We start from the raw sequence: 14,489 nt of genomic DNA, 5'->3' as shown, positions 1-14,489 counted from the left end.
TCCTTGCTGCAGCAGCCATTAGAGTGTCCAGCGCCCTCCAGAGGCAGCGGCCAGCCCCCCCTCAGGCTCCGGCCTTCCCCTGGTAGCTCTTAGGAGCCACCCTCCTCCCCAGATCCGCACAAGTTCCTGGAGCCACAGGCCCTGGTCTCAGGAAAAGTCTGGGAGTAATATACTGAATCCTAGCCGGAAAGGGCTGGGTGTGGTTGGACGATGAACAGCCCAGGAAAGCATGGGGTCTTCAGGCAGGGTTTCTAGATGCCACAGAAATCACTGCGTGACCTGCAGTAAGTCATTGCCCCCTCCAAGTTTTACCCCACTAGTCAGTACAATGGGTGCGTGGGTGGAGGGAGGGGACAAGGTGCCCTTCCAACCAGGACATTTGGTTCCTGTGCTCTTTCAAGAGCCTGAAAGGAAGGGAGGTGAGGAGTGGGTTACTCCACGGGGAGGTAATAGAAGAGACGGCCTGGTTGGGTCCAGGGTCCTCCAGCTTAGGGGGAAGGAGAGTGTGGAGGTCAGAGCAGTGGAGGGATGGGGCTGATAAAGGGGAAGGTGCTTTCTGAACTGTAACCCTCATGACAGATGGCAGAGGGGTCACAGAGGCTCATGGCCAGCCAGGTGGGGCACATTAGGGCCCTGCCTGTAGAGATTCAGCCCCCCGAACCTCCAAACACACCTGGATTGCTGATCAGACCCAGGGCTTGGGGTCCTGCTTCTGCTTACTAAGTAATGACTGGCCCCCAGGGTCACAATCATGGTCATTAGTGGGGCCAGTTCCAGAACCCAAGCCTGAGCCTTGCTTCATGCTCTATCCAACAGACGGATCCATAATGACTCACTACCGCTCATTTGCATAAGGATTTGCATGGTGTCTCTGACCTTATCCCATCAGGCTCAACCTCCCATTCCAGAAACTGGGCCGTCCTGCCCAGCACACCTAGGCACCTAGGATGGAGCTCCTGGCACCTCCTCCAGAAGCCTTCTTGAACTGCCAACAACCCCGTTGGCACTAACCTCTTGGTCCAGTGTGGCCCTCTGCTCTTATCCCCCCTCCAAGCGGGGTCGGGTGTGACCACAGGATGGGGACAAGCACTGCAGCAGTGGGACGCGACAGGATTCATGGCTGCCTGGGGGCTCCCTGGGACAAACAGCCCACCCCACTCTGGTGCCCACGCTGGGAGGATGGGCTGCCTGCCCTTTACTTCCACTTCTATCCTCATTTCTAAAATCCACTTCAAAAAAAATAAATAAATAAAATAAAATCCACTTCCCACCCACCCTCCAACTGAGAGGAGACAGCCTAGTTCAGTAGGCAAGACAGAGGCTAAGCTGTAGAGGGGCTTCCAGGGCTGCATGTTTGGCCCCAAAGTCATCTCAGGGGCTCAAATCTGCTGTTAGAAGTCACCCAAACAGGTATGGGCAGCTGGTAATGTCCAGGGGAACACGGAGGCCCCTGCATGACGCTCCACCCAACGGGCACCGGGAGACAACCGGTCCTTGGCCCGCCTTGAGGAGGCCGGGCAAACTGACCTCTGCTTGCCCAGTTCTAGCAGTGGTGCTTCCAACCCCAGCCTACCCAAGTGCTCTGCTATCCTGGGAAGTCCCTCCTGCTACCTAACCTCCATCCCTCCCACTGCGGCCAGTCCTTCCAGGGCAGCCCAAACCCATTTCGGTCATCTAGATGCAAGTGGTGGCCAGGGGCCCCTGGCCATCTGAAGCGGTTGGGACGGTTAAGTGTGTCACCTTCCACCTCCCCACCCAACTTCCCTCTGGGGTCTCAGGAGACAGAAGTGAAAGTGGCAGCTGGGGCCGTGGGGGCGGGTCAGCCTGAGAGCCGTTGGGTGAGCATAATGCCACCAGTGCTGTGTCTGGGCTGCCTGCCATTGCAACCCCGTGGGCTGATGGTTAGATCAGAGGAGGAACTTCCCATGGAAATGAGGGCGTGGGGTAACTATGGAGTGTGGACCCCTGACTGAAGGAAGAGCAGGCGGAAAAGGAAAATGTGGAGACAGTGTCAGAAGGGTACTGTCTTTCAGGGCAGCAGGCGGCTCCTTCCTTCCTGGCCACAGAGCAGGGGCAGGGCAGCTCTGGCTGAGGCAGGTGACGGGGTCTGGGCTCTGACTGCTAGAATAGGAGGGCAAGGAGAGAGGAGACAAGGAAGCACCCATCCTGACCATCGGGAGGTGGGGGCTCAGGATGTGAGGGTCCACCTACAGTCCCAGACCAGGCCCAAAGGAGGCCAATCCAATCAGAGAAAGTAAATCCTCCTAGAGACACCACGACCTCAGGGAGCCCCCGAGGATTTAAAGGGGCCGCTGTGGCGGTGGCTGGGTCTCTTCCAGACTGAAAGGACAGTCCTTTAAGCCCCTGGCAGGAGAGGGCGGGCAGTGTGGCTGCGTGGGCCTGCTGAGGCAGCCAGCCAGGCAGCTCTTACAGGATTAGCTCGCTGCTTTCAGGAAAGGTGCCAGGTGAGGCTAAGATGCCCAGCCAGATGGAGGGGGCCCAGGCGGGTGGGGGTGGGGGTTCCTTCACACAGCTACACAAATACTTGCCCCAGAATTCAAGTCACACCCGTCCCTTTTGTGAACATACCCCACAGCTGGGGCTTGCCAGCTAGGACCCCTGGCGATCAACCAGCTTTCTCTGCCTGTGACCTGGCGCCATCCCTCCTCTGAGTGGGGAAGTCCTGCCTGTTGTCTACTCTCAATCCTTCTGCTACACTCTATAACTAGGGAGCAGGTGAGAGGGCCAAGGGGTTCCTACTCTTCCCTGCCAGTCTGCCCCTCACCCCTCACCCCCTGGGCTGACAGGTGGGAGCAACCAGAGGGAGCAGCTGAGCCAGGACACCTGTCCCCACCCAGTCAATCTGGGTCCCATGGGCCTGTGGTGGTGGTGGGGGTTCACAGGGCAGTCTGCATGGAAGCAAGCAGCTGTGGGGGCTGGAGCAAAGGGGCTCAAAGGTCAAGGAGACATGTGACTGGGAAGGCCTAAAGCCCCCCTTTTGGGCTCAGCTTCCTGCCGGGCCACCCCCAACCACTGTCCCTCCCCAGACACAGAACACACGCATGCTCTAAAGGGAAAAACACTAGGTCTGAGGTCACCTGCCCCATCCCCTTGCCTAGACATTACTTGATCCAACAGAGCCTGGAGCAGGAAGATTCCAGAAATGAGGCAGACCCCTCCCCTCCCCACCCACCCCCAGTGAATATTTTCTCTTGAGGTTTGGGGATGAGCTCTCTTATTCCTTATCCTCCCAACCCTCAACCCCAAGCATTTGCTGGCGGAGGTGGGGCAGGGAAATCATGAGGAATAAGGAAGTAAGCAGCCAGGGGATCTGCTCAGACTCATGGGGAGGTGGAGGTGGAGGCAAGGCTCTGAGACAGGGAGATAGCTGGCCAGGGAGGGAAGGCAGGGCTGGGCTCCCTGTCCCCAGCCCATCCCAGCGTCAGTCCGAGGCCCCCACAGGACCCCCTCAGGCGGCTCCCACACACCAAGTCCCCACTGGGACACTGCCTGCCCCCACCCATCTCCTGGGTGGCTGCCTGAGCCAGTAAGTCCTGGGTCAGGCTGGAGCTGGGGTCTAGAAGGAAGGAGGCAGGCACTTCCCAGCACCTGCTCTCGAGGACTGCCCATTGCCCCCCTGATCCTCCTTCCTTTCCCAGGTGAGGCGGCTCTTTCAGAGACACGGAAGTCAAGTCATGCCCACGGTCACCAGCAATGAGTGGCAGAGGTGGGCTCACTACATGCTTGGGCTCCCTCCCCCTGGGAGTACTAGCAACTTCTTCCAGGGCAGAGTCCCAAACTCCTGGACCTGGCAGGCTCCTATAGCCACGTCTCTTGCCTTCAGACCAGCCTGAGCTCCTTTGGCCCATCTTCCCACCTCACCTCTCATTACCCAGCCCCAGTGGGTACTAGCAGGTGTCATTCGGTCTCTTTCCTGGGGCTCTCTCCCGTAGCAATCAGGGGACCATACTTTCTTAGGACACCAAAGCACTATCTTCCTCAGCTTGCCACCAAGCCTCATCCTCTGCCCGTGGCCAGGGAATGCTACAGGTTCACCCTTCCAGTAATGCATCCTTTCCATCCTCCTCTTCCCCCTCCTTCCTTTGGGTCTCCCTGGGCCTCCTGCAGGGTAAGACAAAGCCCCTAAGACCTCCCAACAGGTGAAGAGGGCCTGTGAAGTCTTCTCACTCCAGTTGGCTCACATGACATGGAGACAAGGGGCTGGAGCAGGTGCCCCCTAAGCAAGTCACTTAAATCTCTAACTGGGTTCTCCAATTATAAAAAACAGCTATTCAAAGAAACACATGATTCTTCCTGTGTTACCATGCCCGGCACAGAGCCTGGTGCACATGGACACAAGGAACGGAAGGAAGCTTCCTCCTCCAGTTCCCAGGGATCCAAAAAGGTTTAGTTTCAGGTCTCCAAAATAAAAGCGAATGGGGCACTGCTGACAGTGAAGGTCCCTTGACCAGAGGGCAAAAACATCTCCTTTTCTATACGCTTCCCTGGTCTGCCCAGCTCCCCAGGGAGTGGCCAGAGCACCCAGCCAGAGGCACCAAGCCAAGGTCAGTGACCAGGCCTAGAGCCCAGAGCCTCCTGGGAGGGTGAGTTTAAATGAGTAAATATGGTCCCGCCTGGGTGTGGCCAGCAGCAGGCCAAGCTCTGGACAAGCTCCTCCCCTTCCAGCCTACAGGAGCAGGGAGAGAGCTCACACAGCAGGCATAAAGAGCCTCTGCTCCTGCGAAGACTATTGGGGTCCTGTGCAGTCAAGTGAGCACATCCTCAGGTCTCTGAGCCCCAGGACAGGGCCAGCCGAAGCATGGTTAGGCTCCCAAGAAGCCTCAGGAAAAGGAAAAATCAGATGCAAAGGGCCTTGGGGACCCTCCCCCCAGGCCAGGATCTACCCCAGGATGCCTGAGGGCTCAGAGGCAACCTTGCTACATCAGGGTAGCCTTGCTCAGCAGAGTGGATGGGTAGGAGACAGGGACCAGCGCACATCACCAGGACTCCCGGGTGCTCTGACCACCATCAGGCTAGTGTTGAATCCTGTCCACCTGGAAAGCTGACTTACCCCAGGGCACTTGGTTTGAGGCGGGGGCAGAGGTGAGGGCCAGGGCCACGGGGAGGGGCACCAGGGGTGCTGCAGGGGCAGTGACAGGAGTCAGCCAGGGCTCCTCAAGGAGCAAGCCATGCTCTAGGGCTGCCCATCTATGGTCTAACCTCAATCCCTCCTGCTCCTGTCAGCTTTTCCTCTTCCAGATTCTTGCAGGCCTCTGCCTCCTCACCCCTGCTCCCCCACCCATCCCCACCCTCCAATCCCTTCATCATCTTCCCATTCACTAGTCCTCCTCAGCCCCCTCGGGGTGGCAGCTACTCTACACACCCATGTGTCTGTGCTTGCACACCTTCATGCATGCGTGCCACTAAATGCTGGGGACCTGCCAGGTGCACCTGAGTATGGGACCCCCACCCAGTGCCTCTCAGCAGAGGGCAAAGGGCCCGAAGGCTCCATGACAAACTTTCCTCAGTCTCAGGCAAGGAGACGGAAGAGAAAATACCCCGGCCCCACCAGGCCAGTGTTCGAGACCTCTCAGAAAGCAGAGCTACTGAGAGCAGCTAGAGAACAGAGCACTTCGAGATCCTGGTCTTTCCTAGGCCAAGTCAGAGCCACCTCTCTCCTCATCCAGCTCCACCGGCGAGTGCTGCCTGGAGTCTGCACCCCATTTGGCCTGTGCAGCACTGGATAGGCTGGGTAACATCGAGCACAGCACAGCAAGGTGTCCAGCTTCCCACATAGAACTATGGGCGCCTCACACACTCTCACCATGAGTAAGTCACCAAACTGGGACAGAAGGACAGACGGTTGGCCGGACTCCGGCCCCATGACTGGCTCATAAAAGCCACCAGCAATTATAGTGATGCTGAGGCTATGCCGGCTCCTGCACCACCTCCTCCTTCCCTGTAAAAAGTGAGATAATTGCCTTAAACCAGGTGGCCTCAGAGAGTCCCTGCCATGGTCCCACGGGGTGAAGAGAGCCCCCCATCACAGTGCCACATCACCCAGAGTCCAACCCCTGACAACTCACAGGCACCGTGGAAACCAAAGGAACCCCAGTTGGATGTGTGCCCCGAGGCCAGGCCTCTATTCCCCACCCCCACCAACTCCTCTTCTCCAGCAAGGCCACCACCTTCTGGACTGGAAGGTCAGAGAAGCTGGGGACCCGGCTCCAAATGCAACCAGGGAAAATGCTGGACCCATCCATCTGTCCCAACTTCTCTTGCTCCCACCCAGGCAGAGAAGTGGGTGATGAAGTGTCCAACATGGGGCCCGCCCACCCCAGGCCAGGGTGAGCACTGAGATTCTGCACCCGGAGCCAGCCAGGGACGACAGACTACTCAGGTGGCCAGGGGAGGTTAGCAAAAGATGAGCGGTAGGCCAGGCCTCTCTGGGGGCGCAAGAGCTAGAGATGCCCATGGCAGGGACCTTCCCAGGGAGGGTAAGAGGGGGAGGCTGGGAGGGGCTTGGTCCTAATCAATGAGGCTGTAACTAAGGCCTCCCCTTCCCTGTGCCCGGAAGGAGCTGGGGGCCTCCTCCAGCCTCCTTCTACTGGTATTCCAGACCCCCACCCCAGGGGACTTTACACTCCACTTTCTCCCCCATCACACCTCCCAGGAAAGACCAGGGAAGATTAAAAAAACAACAACAACAAAAAAAAAAACAAAAAACAAAAAACAAAACAAAACAAAAAAAACCACCACCATCCTGCTGGAGAAAGATTATATAACAGCAGCCAGAAAGACTATCATATCTCCCAGTCTGTCAGAAGAGCCCAGAGCCAAGAGGGGCAGAGCTGGGAAGCCCAGGCGCCCCCAGCCCAGGAACAGCAGGTATAGAGTGGGGTGGACAGTGGGCAGTAGGTCACAGCCACCCTTCCAAGTCCTCCATCACTCTGTTCCAGGAAGTGGGTACAGGAGACAGAAGCTCTAGCCCAACCTCTCATGCCCATCCCCCAACACAGGGGTGATGATGCTCTTGGACTGGGTCCTGCTGCTCTCCTGTGACCAGGGGTTCCCAGAGCAAGGATTTTATCTTCCCTCTTATGGCCTCTCCCGAAGGTGAAGCCATGCCTGAAAGAGTGGCACTGACACTAAAGCCCTGACACAGATCTGCTATGTGATTTCAGGTAAAAAGCTCCACCTCTCTGGTCCCTAAAGGAGTGTGAGTGAAAAATCTTCCTTCTCCCAGAGAAACCAGAGACCCCTCACTTATGACTGTACCTGCACACACATGCATATACACACAGATGTTGGGGGTGAGGAAGATACAACAAAGAAAATATGACCACTGAGACCCCAGGGTCCAGATGCCCGTGCTGGGCCAACTGAGAAAGAAGCCTACATAAGTTCTAGTGTCCCCCAACCACCCCACATAAACGGGTCCTCAGCCACCCTCACACTGATCCCACCCCACCCCCATCTCCTGCCCAACACACTGGGAAACCACAGGAAGGAAATTCATTCCCAGGCAGGCCGTGGGAGCTGGGACAGCCAGGCTCAGTCCCGGGGCGGGTGTGACCCAGCGGCCACAGGCGGGCTGGACATCTGTGAACACTGACATGTGCCTTTTCAATGCTCTCCTTGGCTACCAAGACTTCCCCATTGGGGGGTTGAAGAGGAGTGGGAGGTGGACAGCTCCTTAACTTCAAAACACCCAATCTCAGGCTGGCCTGGGCTCCCCTCCTATCTCGAGGCCAGAGCGGCCCAAGGTCACCGCCCCAGACGGCAAACTTCCCATAGTCCAGGCTGGCCCCTGAACTACCTAGGAGACCCACTAAAGGGATGAAGGAGGGAGAGGGAGGACCACCCCCAAACCAAAGAAACTGGGCCAACAAGGAGACCTCAAAAGGGGGACTGGCCACAGGAAAGGGGGGCAGAGGATCCACCCATTGTACCCTCCCCCAACCCACCAACAATGAATGCACCCTGGAAGGGGAGGTACAGAGAACCTCCCACTCAGAAGGACAAACCTGGGATAATCTCGACAGCGGTTCCAAGTGACCCACACCCCGGAACCCTCCCCTCCACGCTTGGAGGGCTGTCGGATGGCTGTCAGCTGGAATCACTAAGGACAGGGCTCCTTCCCCCCTCCCCCTGAGACCCCAACCTGACCAGAGAGAGCTGCTAGGGGGCCAATACTCAAGATGCATCCTAGTCTCCTTGACGGTGCCTCCCCAAAAGCCCCCCAAACACTCCCTCGACCCCCACTCCCAGGCCAGTTCAGCCTGCCATTGGTGGAAAGAGGGACTGGAGAACTCTTGCCCAGATGTTGAACAGCTGCAAACTTCTGGCCAGGGTTTCTCCAAACGGGGCTGCTGACAAACTAGCTCGGGGGTCTTGGAATGGGGTGGGAGATCCCCAGCAAGGGTCGAGCGCGCCCACCTCCGCGGTGACTGTACGTCCCAAGCGCACAGGCGCCGGGCCATCCCGGGCCCGGACACACACACACTCACACACCCCAACCCACCACCCCGGTGTCATCTGAACAACGTCCCCCCTCCCTCCCCCGCTTCCCAAACAGCTGCGGCTCCCCCCCGCCCCCACCCTCCCGCCGCCCTCCCAGGCCCCCTTCTGCACCATTTCGGGCCAAGGAGGAGTGAACAGGCGGCGCGAGGAGGGAGAGGGAGGGAGGGCCGGCTGTTAAAATGTCAGTCGCTCCCGGCTGTCACCGGAGACCCCCTCTGAGGGTAGCGCCCCTCCGCGGCCCGCTCGCAGGCCGCCGTCCCCCCGGACGCCCGGACACCGGCGCGACCCCGACCCCGACACACAGGGGAATAGGGCCCCCTGCACTTGTCCCCAGCCGAGCCCTCCGCACAAACACGCAGCCCCCACGCAGTCTCCCCACGAAGCCGCGTGGAAGCAGCCCGCTCCCCGAGTTCCTCCCCCCCCCCGGAGCCACCCCGACCCACCCCTCCCGGGGACGGTACGGACCACCCTCCACCCCAGCCCCAGGACGGGGTGGGGGAGGGGGCCTCTTAAAGCGGCAGGCGCGTTATTTTCCCCACTCACCGGCCCCGCTGGGGGAAGGGGGTGTCACTGCTGGGAGGGGTGGCCTTCGTCGCCGGTCCGGGGATCTTCAACACCGGACACCCGCAGCTCCGGGCGGGGGGAATAACAAGCGAGGCCGGCGTCCGCGCGGGCCCTGGGCGGCGCCGGGGGGCCTGGGCCCCCGCCGTGGGCGCGGGGGCAGGCAGGCGCGGGGCGGGCAAGGGGGACCGGGGCCGAGCGCCCGAGCCGCCTCGGCGTTGTTGATATTTTGCTTCCTTCCTCCTTTCGGGCTCCAAAGGTAACTCCTCCAGCCCCCGGGAGTCGAGGCCGACGTAGGCACAGCTCAGCCTAGCTTGAGGGGTGGGGTCCGGGGCTGACGGACAGGCCGGTGGACCAATGAGAGGAGCCCGCGCTGGCGGGGCGGGGCCGGAGGGGGCGGGGTTGACCGTGGCCCCGCCTCGCACCTCCCGCGGCCGGCCGGGCGGGCCGGGCGCCCCACCCACCGCCCTCCAGGCTAGGCTGCGGCTCCGGGAGCGGCGGATCCCTCCGCCGGCCGGTAGGGGAGGGGAGGAGAAGGAAGGGGAGGGGGGCCGGGCTGCAGCGCTGGGAGGCGAGGCCAGCCGCCCGCGGGGGACGGCCCGCGCGGGGTGCCCCTCGGCGCTGCTGCCCCCGTGCGCTCGCCGCGGTCTTCCCGGGAGGCTCGCTGGCCGCCGCACATCAGCGCGCACGAGCGCGCCCCCTCGGCTCCCAGCCCCGGGAGAGTTGGAGGTGGCCGTCCAAGTAGACGAATTCAGGGTGGACGCTGAAGGGCGACAGGACTCCGTCCCCCCACTAAGCGCGCGCCGGAGCCCAGCGGAGAGGCGGGGTCTCGTCCGGGGGTTACCTGGGGAGCTCGCCGGCTCCTCCACCTGAACCAGGCCCCTCCCCTCCCAGGCCCGGCTCGGCTGCCGCCCAGCAATTTAAAGCGACAGCTCATAGTTCTGGGGTGACCTAATCCCCAGTGCCTGCGGCCCCGAAGCACTTACAGCCGAGGGGGGCAATTTAAAGGGGCGGGACCTTAATTTCCCCCAGCACAGGAAACGCCCAAAAGCATCTTATTAAAGAAGCAGTACTAGCTCTTTTAAAAAAGATTAAATTTAAAAATCCCTAGTTGCCCCGGGGCGTAGTGAATCCTTACCTGCCCTAGGACAGAAGTGCGGGTGCCATACCTACGTCTTCTCCAGTAACCCTGTTACTCCCAGACCCGGCTGCTGCCTACCTGGAGCTTTAGGAAATGATGGAGTACTTGGCTTCTATCTCTAAGAACCTTGCAGAACAGAAGCCTACTCAGTTCTTCACACGCCCTGATTTCTATCAGGTTGGGTCTGATTTACTGAACAAAGACTAGATTCTGGTTTAAGAACTGGGCTAAATTCTGGGTGAAGACTAATATGCATAGACAGAGGCAGCAAGTCATGGTGATTAAAAGCATCAATGCTGGAGTATTCCAGCTGCCTTGGTTCAGATCCTCATTCTACCATGTATTATTACCTGTGAACATGGGTACCTCATTTAACTTCTCTGTACCTCATGATCCTATGGGTAAAATGAAGGTGGCGATAATAGTACCCAACCCATAAATTTGGTGTGAAGATTAAATTAGTTTATGCAGGTAGATTGCTTAGAACAGTGCTTCATGCTACATTATAATAATTTAAGGGCCGGACTGCCAAGACTCCTTTAGGACCATCATCCCATACAAGCCTCAAAGGAGGCAAGATCAGTGGAACTGCTGGGCCAGTAGTTTGGAGGCTTGTATGTCCTAAAACGGGAGGCCAGCAGTCTCCTATTTCCTTGGCCTTGGTTTCCAACCCTTCCACCCAGCCTCTCCTTTAGGAAACCTGATTTTTTTTTTAAGATTTTATTTATTTATTCATGAGAGACACAGAGAGAGAGGCAGAGACATAGGCAGAGGGAGAAGCAGGATCCATGCAGGGAGCCTGATGTGGGACTTGATCCCAGGACTCCAGGATCACACCCTGAGCCAAAGGCAGACGTTCACCTGCTGAGCCACCCGGGTGTCCCAGGAAACCTGATTTAAACAGTGCCCTGCTTTGCCCCCAAACGTAGCCTCTTGGTTCCCTGTCAGACCTGGGAGATGGGGCCCCAGCACCAGAGGATACCACTCTTCCCTGCCAAGTAAGGCTAGCTTGCCCCCAAAGATCTCAGGCAGGCAAGGGGAGCCCATCTGCCCTGTCCTCCAGAACCATGAGAAGAACAGAGCCTTGTGCCAGGGCTGGGGCTGTGGCAGTAGCAAGATGGGAAAGTGCCGCCGCCCCCCCTCAAGTGGGGAACCTCCCCTCACTTGTGGCCTCTATTTTTAGTGCTTCCCCAGGCTCTAGCTGGAGAAACCGTTTAGTCATCAGGGTGTTTATTTTCCGGCTGTTTCCGACGTCGGGAAAGCAGAATGTTGAGACTGGAGAGATCCAGGGCTGCTGGAAAAGACTTCTTAGAACAGGCCTGGGAACTCAGCCTTTAGACCATTGGGTCCCATGATCATAGGGAAAAAAAACAAAGTGGGCAGGGGGCACCCAAGCCCCCAGGAGACCGAGAGGGATGAGTTCTCACCCTGCCACCAGTTTTCAGGCTTTCCAAGCCAGAGTCCCCTATGGCCCCAGTTCCCCTTTAACGATTCTCTCCAAGAACATAAGCCGTCCCAGACCAAATTCTTTCCTACGCCTCATTCCCAGAAACCCCCTCCCCAGTCTCTGATAGATCTGCGCGGTGAGCCTCCCGCCAACCACGGCTCCAGCCAATCCTGAGCCGGAGGCAGGTTTTCCCGGCTGTGATTGGCTGGGTCTTCCTCCCTGCCTTGGAATGTTGGGTTCTTAACAAAGGAATGAGGAAGGAAGGTGAGTCACCTGGGAGGGTGTTAAAGGGCCAGGAGCTAGATAGAGAAGGTAAGGGAGGAAGGAGCTCAGCGAGGGAGATGGAGTATCCCAGACCTTTAGACGCTGAAAATTCACTAGAGAACAGAGCAGGAGAGAGTCGCAGAGGTTGACATTGCAAGCGGGGTGGAATTTACATGTATTTATATTTATAGAGACAACTTCATGGAAAGGAAAGGTAGCAAATATGAGGTCTTGATTTCCATGGAGGACTAAGAAAGGATCTAGGGAATAAAGTTGCTGGAAGTTAAATTATAATAAAAGACTTCCTGAAACTGACTCACTACATCTTTTTCTTCTAGCCCCCGCACTACCCATGCCAGAATCCTCTAGGGGGGAAAACACCCTAGCAGCTCAGGTGCTTGGGTTCCATTTTTCCTTCTGCCTCTCTGGCTCCCAACCCATCTTTTGTAGAGAAAAGTAATCTTACAGCCCAAAGTTACTATAAAATCCCAGAGGAGTCAAATGAGTGCCCACCAAAGTCCTAAGAAGTGTGTGACTTCTCTCTACAGTATCCTCTTCATAGTTTCTACAGCAGAGGGGCACCAACAGCTCCCTTTATTCACACTTCCCCAAGCACCCTAGCCCGTCTTTATTTGGAAAGGTCTTCCTCCTCCCCAACAGCTGCTTCTCTTCTGCCTGCTGTTCCACCCTTTGCCGGCTGCTCAGTTGACCCCTCCAGCCTTCCTCACAGCCCTCTGGATCAGTCCATCCCACCCCCACTCCAACCATCCCATCCCTTCCATTAGGCTGTTCATTCTTCCTCCCAGTTTTCCCATCTCTCCCCAAGTCTTCCACCTTGTTTGAGGGCAGAGGCCATCAGCATGAGCCTGAGGGTCCTTCTGTGTGCACATTCTCCGGGTGAGTTTGTGTATCATCCTGCACCTCTCTGTGTATAGAGGGCTCTCTACTCCCTGTGACTACCTCATCAGTACAATCAGACTGGATTGACATTTTTGGTTTCCAGTTTATTCTTCACCAGATCCTGAGCTCCTTGAGGGCACCAGATCCTTGAGGGCAGCAGTTCAATCAGCTTTGGGATTTCAGGGCCTTGCTGGGCCTGGAGTGGAATGAACACAGCAAATGTCTGTTACATGAATCTGTGCATATCTGCGTATGTAGCTGTGTATCTTAGCTAACATTATAAAAACTTTATTGAACACCTCCTCTATTTATCCATTGATAACTCTGTGCTAGTCCAGGGATAAGGCTCTGATCTAGGGCCCAGACAAGTCCAGCTCTGGGGCAGAAGGGGGGGCGGAGTTAAGCAGAGAGTTGTCCTAGGCTGTGCTGGCAGAGCTGTGCCCCATGCTCAGTGCCAGGGTGCCTGGGGCCAGGCCCAGGGCAAAGGGCAGAAGCTCCACCCAGGATCTGAAGGGGGCAGGAAAGGGGTGCCAAAGCCAGGTCCTCAGTCCGTGCCCCCCCTCAAGAGTTCCCTGCCCCAGGCTGGGCAGGATGTGGTGGCAGCTGCAAGAGGGTGGGCAGGATGTGGGGGTGGGGGCAGCTGAAACGAAGCCTGACTTTCGCCTCCCCAGCTCCTCCCTCCTTCCCTCTCCCCCCCATCCGCCCCCTCCAGGTCACGTGCTTCCAGCCCGGGCACCAACGGACTATTTCTCCCTTTGCGCGGAAGGACATAACTGACATCGCAAACTCAAGTCACCTTCTACTTCAGCTTCACCACGCCTTTTTCTCGCCTCGTAGTCCAGGACAGAAAGTTTGCCAGATACACATTTCTTTAGAGCCCGGGCCGTAATTCGGGAGTGGCCCCTTTAAATGCAAATGAACCGCCTTCTCGCTCTCGTCCCCCCCCCCCACCCCCATCCCAACTTCGCTCCTCGTGCCCAGACTCCGCCAGCTGCCATTGACGTCACGCGTGCGTCAGCGTCGCCAGCCCAACCAGACGGCACGTGGGGGGAAGAAGGTGGCCTTAAAGGGCCAGGCGCCCTGGGCTTGCCGGGCTGGGGCTGTGAATGTGGCCTTGAAATAGAGGAATGAGATGTGAGGTGGGGAAATCTAAGGGAACAGGAGGAAATGCAGGATAGATGTTAGAGAGGACAGGTAGGAGTCTTGCTCCTTCCCAGGTTCCCCAGAAGTTTGGAGTTTTCGCCTCCGACAGACACCCAGGAGGAGCAGAATAACTCTGAGGCTGAGGGAGGCTGGCATTTAAGACTCGCCCAATTATGATTTCACACTTCCTTCATCCGTGCCTAGCATGTCCACAGTGCAGGGACTTGGTTCTCCTCGGTGTCTCCCACGGTAGACAGGTACTTGACATTTGTAGAAAGACTGGGGTTGGGTGCAAAGTCGCCTCCTACAGGAGGCCTTCCCTGACTGCCCCCGGGCAGGTTAGCACATCCCCACACTAAAGGCGCCTCCACTATCTTGACCACCTGTAGCATTTAACAATCTGCAGCTTCCTTCTGTGCCTTGGTGACTACAGGGCCGGTCTCAAGAGCACAGACCTTGGAATCACCGAGGCATGGGTTCCAGTTCCACTTACACTGTTTCCTGGCCGAG

The 14,489-nt window shown here is 57.8% G+C and overlaps 1 protein-coding gene across 4 annotated transcripts in view; it reads right to left on the bottom strand.

The window, feature by feature from the left end:
- Nucleotides 1-9,421, bottom strand: part of MEF2D (myocyte enhancer factor 2D) — a 30,747-nt gene extending 21,326 nt beyond the window's left edge. Inside the window, exon 1 of one of the 4 annotated variants that reach the window (XM_055323805.1) lies at nt 9,067-9,421. The gene's annotated coding sequence lies outside the window, so the exon portion shown is untranslated. The remainder of the gene's footprint in view (nt 1-9,066) is intronic. The other 3 variants (XM_055323807.1, XM_055323804.1, XM_055323806.1) reach the window with 3 other exon arrangements.
- Nucleotides 9,422-14,489: the final 5,068 nt, after the last annotated feature.

This window comes from Nyctereutes procyonoides, unplaced genomic scaffold (genome assembly GCF_905146905.1).
Source record: "Nyctereutes procyonoides isolate TBG_1078 unplaced genomic scaffold, NYPRO_anot_genome, whole genome shotgun sequence".
NCBI lineage: Eukaryota > Metazoa > Chordata > Mammalia > Carnivora > Canidae > Nyctereutes > Nyctereutes procyonoides.
The sequence above is the reverse complement of the archived record's forward strand: the minus strand, read 5'-3'. Positions and strand labels throughout refer to the sequence as shown.